Source organism: Adiantum capillus-veneris, chromosome 19, assembly GCF_014529385.1.
Source record: "Adiantum capillus-veneris isolate H3 chromosome 19, ASM1452938v2, whole genome shotgun sequence".
NCBI classification, from domain to species: domain Eukaryota; kingdom Viridiplantae; phylum Streptophyta; class Polypodiopsida; order Polypodiales; family Pteridaceae; genus Adiantum; species Adiantum capillus-veneris.
In genome coordinates this window covers 37,937,531-37,942,743 of record NC_140949.1, presented here as the reverse complement: position 1 = coordinate 37,942,743, position 5,213 = coordinate 37,937,531, and positions in this window count along the sequence as shown.

Here is a 5,213-nt window from a genome sequence, read left to right as displayed (position 1 = left end):
TTAGGTTCAGGGAAAAAGATATGTACATAGATGCTAAGCAAATGGGTAACACCATACCCATTGTACATACGCAAGCTTTCAATAAGTCAATAAAGAGCTCTATGTCTGTGTACTTAATTTTTGTTTAAAGATTCTCAAAATGAACCTAATGTTTTAGCAAAAGAAAATATACACACTCACAAGGAATTAGAGTTATCCAATTTTCTCAAGGGGTTTCAAGATGTCTTTTGATGACATCCCTTGTGAGCTACCTCCTAAATGAGGCAATGATGACCATGCAATTGAACTTCTTCCAGGAATTTCACAGCCTAACAAACCTCCTTATAGAGTTTCTCAAGCTCAACAAGAGGAGATTATGCGGCAAGTGCATGAGTTAGTTGAGAAGGGCATGGTTAGGCCTAGCTCATCTCCATTTTGCTCACCCGTGTTACTAGTGCAAAAGAAAGACGGCACATATCAAATGTGTGTCGACTATAAAGCACTGAATAGGATCACTATCAAGAATAGGTTTTCGTTCCACGGGTAGAAGACCTATTTGATAAGCTATAAGGGTCCACCTACTTCAGTAGGATTGACCTAAAAAATGGCTATCATCAAATGGGGATAGTTGATCAAGACATTTTAAAGACCGCATTTTGCACTACGTTTGGTCTTTTACGAATATATAGTCATGCCTTTTGGCTTGACCAATGCACCAACCACATTCAACCGCTTGATGGAGAAGCTATTCAGGCCTCACCGAACCTTTACTGGAGTGTTCTTTGATGATATCATCATCTACTCTAATTCATTAGACGAACACAAGCAACACCTCCAGGTAATATTTCAAGTTCTAAGAGAGAATAAACTTTATGTTAATCGAAAGAAAAGTGAATTTTTCTTACAAGAGATTCAGTATTTAGGTCACATTATCTCTCAAGATGGCATCCAAATGGATCCATCAAAATTAGAGGTAATAAAAGGATGGCCTAAACCAAGGAGTCTTCATGAACTAAGAAACTTTATAGGTATGTGTGCATACTATAGACGCTTCGTAGAAAAGTTCTCACAAATTGCAGGACCATTACATGACTTAACAAATAAAAACGTTAGGTATACATGGTCTGCCAAAGAGAACAATGCTTTCGAAAAGCTTATCTCTCAATTTGTTCTTACACTGCCAAATCTCTCAAAGCCATTTGAGGTCCAATGTGACGCTTGTGGTGATTGCCTTGGAGCTGTTTTGCTCCAAGAAGGGCACACCATAGCCTATGAAATTCGATCAAGCTCTAGGTATATATGAAAAGGAACTCCTCGCAGTTCTACATGCCTTAGACTCATGGAAGCACTATTTATTGGGGACTCCTTTCATTCTGCGCGAACGGATCACCAAAGTCTTAAGTACTTCATGATGCAAACCAAGCTCTCCGACAAACAAAAGAGGTGGGGAAATTTCCTTTCACAATTTCATTTTCATATTGCTCACATTGCTGGCGAGCATAATCAAGTAGTCGATGCACTCTCAAGACAACCGAGAGTGAATGCGGTTCCATAGCAGCTCGCAATGATCTATCTTCTATGATAGATGAGTATGCTATTGATCCCGATTTTAGAGATGTGATTTCAGCCCTTGCACTAGGGAAGAAAGAGGAACCATTTACTTTACAAGATGGTTATCTTCTCTATGGCAATAGACTATGCGTTACTAACTCACTATGTGAGAAAGTAATGTATGAATCTCATGCTCCTCCTTACACGTGGCATAGAGGGATTCAATCTACCCTAAAGGGGATTGAAACATATTTCTATTGGCCTACCATGAAAGCAAACATACAGAGTATGTTTCTAAATGTGTGGTATGCCAAAAGACGAAGTTTGATAGAGGGAAGCAACCTGGATTGCTTCAACCCTTGCCAATCCCTAATTCACCATGGGAGAGCATATCCATGGATTTTATCTTTGGATTGCCCAAGTCTATCCATGGGAATACGGGGATATGGACGATAGTAGACAGACAAGCTAAATTTATACCTGTCAAAAAGACTATCAAAGCCCATCAAATGGTAACCCTCTTCATTTCACAAATCTTCAAGTACCATGGCTTGCCAATGTCCATAGTGTCAAATAGAGATCCTAGAATGACTAGTAATTTCTAGAAGGGTCTCTTTGAGAATTTATGGACAAGGCTAAACTTCTCTTTGGCCTATCACCCACAAACGAATGGCCAAAGTGAAATAGCTAACCTAACAATCTTGGATCTACTAAAAGCCTATGTAACAGAAGTAGATCAAAGATCCCAATGGGAGAAGTACTTACCCTTAGTGGAGTATGCCTACAATAACACTGTACATACTTCCACGAGAAAAGCACCTTTTGAGGTAATTGAGGGAAGATCAAAAGGTCCCTTGCTACTTAAGGTACACGGGAAGATCTTCGTTGCAGATGAGTATAGCCAAGACCTACAAGAATCTTTCCAAAAGATTAAGGATGCTATCTCTATCTCATAGCAAAGGCAAAAGGCTGATGCTGACAAGCACAAAAGAGCCCAAAACTTTAAAGAAAATGATTGGGTCTTACTCAAATTACCCAAGGCTCGATTAAGGCACACGACGGGCAAGAATCCTACGGGACACCGAAAGTACTATGCTAAGTTAGCAAAAAGGTACTATGGTCCCTTCCAAATTCTTAGGCCATTTCAATGAGATGGCCTATCAACTCAAGTTGCCCAGCCATTGGCTCATACACAATGCTTTCCATGTGAGCCTACTAAAGCCTTACAAAGGAGAGCCACCTCAAGAACCAACTATTGAAGATCCACTAGAGATTGAGGACAAAGAAGAGGTGCTACAACCGAGTCCATCCTCCGACATGAAGAGAAGGTACTAAGAGGCGGTAAGACTATCCGATGATATCTTATTAAGTTTAAGAATTATCCTTTTGAAGATGCTAGATGGATGCAAGGCATACAATTAAAGGATAACCTAAACCTTGTCAATGCTTACAATGCTTCCTAAGAGTAAGCAAATGTACAAATGTTAAAAATGAACAAAGTTTTTGTCTTATAAGACTCTATTTTTCTTTATTGTGCACAAAAATGAAGTACTATGCATGCTTAGATCAAGTTTGTGGAGACGACGTCTCCCGAACACCAAGTAGAGCTTGTCACTCTACTATGGAAGATTGATAGGACTAATGTGCAGACATGCTTGTGGCAGCTTAAGCTCTCAAGTGCCAAATGGATTAGTCATCCATTCTGGAACGATGTCATAGGGTAACATAGGGATCCTCTATAAAGGACTAATGAATATGCTTTATCTTCTCTACCCCATAGTCGAGGACGACTAAGAGAGAGGTAATATAATAATAACTAATATCTAATTCTCCTAAATGATTTTCTCATGTTAAAATGATTGTTTAATATGGGGAAGTGCCAGGGGAGAAAAAGCTAGAATATTGGATTGGTTTCACCTAGCAGCAACCATAGACACTTGGGGATATAGGGAGACGACCTGGGTAACACTTGAGGGGGATGAAATGCCACCACACTTGTACCTTCAAATATGATAGGATCAATGCATATAGCTTTTGATGACCTACCAGATGAAGGCTTGACTGACACCGGAACGAATAGCATCTCAAAAGACTATAGCCCACATGATTAAAAGTCAGAATCATCAATTGAAATTGACTCTGAGGACAAAGAATATGAGTTAAATCTTGGTGCAAATGTGGGGACAAACCATTCAAGACCCAATGGTACCCGAGACAATCTGTCTTGGAGAGGACAAGACACGAATAGCAATTCATCTAGTGACTCTTCATTGGAGATCGGCCATAATAAAAAATTAGACAAAAAGAGTAAGAGATATAAGAGGCAACGATATCGAGCAAATGTGCATGCTAGAATAAATGAAAAGAAAACTACCCCAAAATGGCTTAATTATATGGGGACATGTGATGTTCATTGGAAGCTAGTAGATAACTGGGGTGAATACCTTCAAAGCGTTATGTGGTGTAGTCCACAACCCATTGACATCGCACATCTAGAGACTATAGAGAAGCCAAAGTTGCGTATCGAAGGAGACAACAAAATTGATAGTTAGCTCAACACCAAAAGTAAGCGAAAGAGAAATCACAGTCCACAGAACAACAAGACACCACAGACTTACACCCTACACCTTATCATTGTAAATCCTACACCACAGAGGACCGTAAGGTTGTGTATACAAAGGCCCAGAAAATACCTATCGATGGAAGTAATGGAGTCTATGATGGTCCAGTGATGGTTAAGGAAATAGACTTAGCAGACCTTGGTGAGAGTCTAAACCTGTTTTCATTGCCTAAGATTTGACAGAGAGTGAGGAGTATGTACTTAAAGAACTTCTTAAGGAATTCAAGGATATATTTGCTTGGACATTTCATGATATGAAAGGTGTTCCACCTTCTGTGGTGCAACACACAATTCCCATGAATAGCATGGCTAAACCAGTCCAGCAACGACCCTACCCAATGAATCCTAAGTATGCAAAGATTGTTCAAGAAGATATTGAAAATCTTGTCAAATGTGGATTCATATACCCTATTGGGCACTCAGAATGGGTGTCTCCAATAGTTATTGTGCCAAAAAAGAATCAGAAACTCAGAGTGTGGGTGGATCTCAAGAAGGTCAATGTCACCACTAGAAGAGACCATTACCCCTTTCCATATTTAGAACATGTGCTTGAAAGAGTCGTAGGGAAGGAAGCTTATAGCTTTTTAGATGGGTACTCTGGATACAATCAAATCACAATTGCACTAGAGGACCAAGCTAAAACTTCTTTTATTACCAATTCCCCTGCTACCTTCCAAAGATTGATAAACATTGCTTTTAGAGAATATTTGAGGGAGTTTTGCGAAGCTTTCTTAGATGACTTTTGTGTTTATTCCTCTTGGAAGAAACATCTATCATGTTTACGAAAAGTGTTTGAGAAGTGCAGATTGTATCGCATCTCCTTAAACCCTTTTAAATGCCAATCTTGGGGGTTAAACATGGAGTCATTTTAGGGTATATAGTGTCCAGAAGTGGGATCTCCACAGATGAGAGAAAAATTAAAGCCATTTCCAATTTGCCACCACCTACAAACTATAAAGAAGTTCAAAGGTTCATGTACATGTTGGTTATTACCAACGGTTCATTTTAAACTTTGCCGAGATAGCTCGCCCATTGTACAAGCTTCTTATGAGTTCCACTGGAA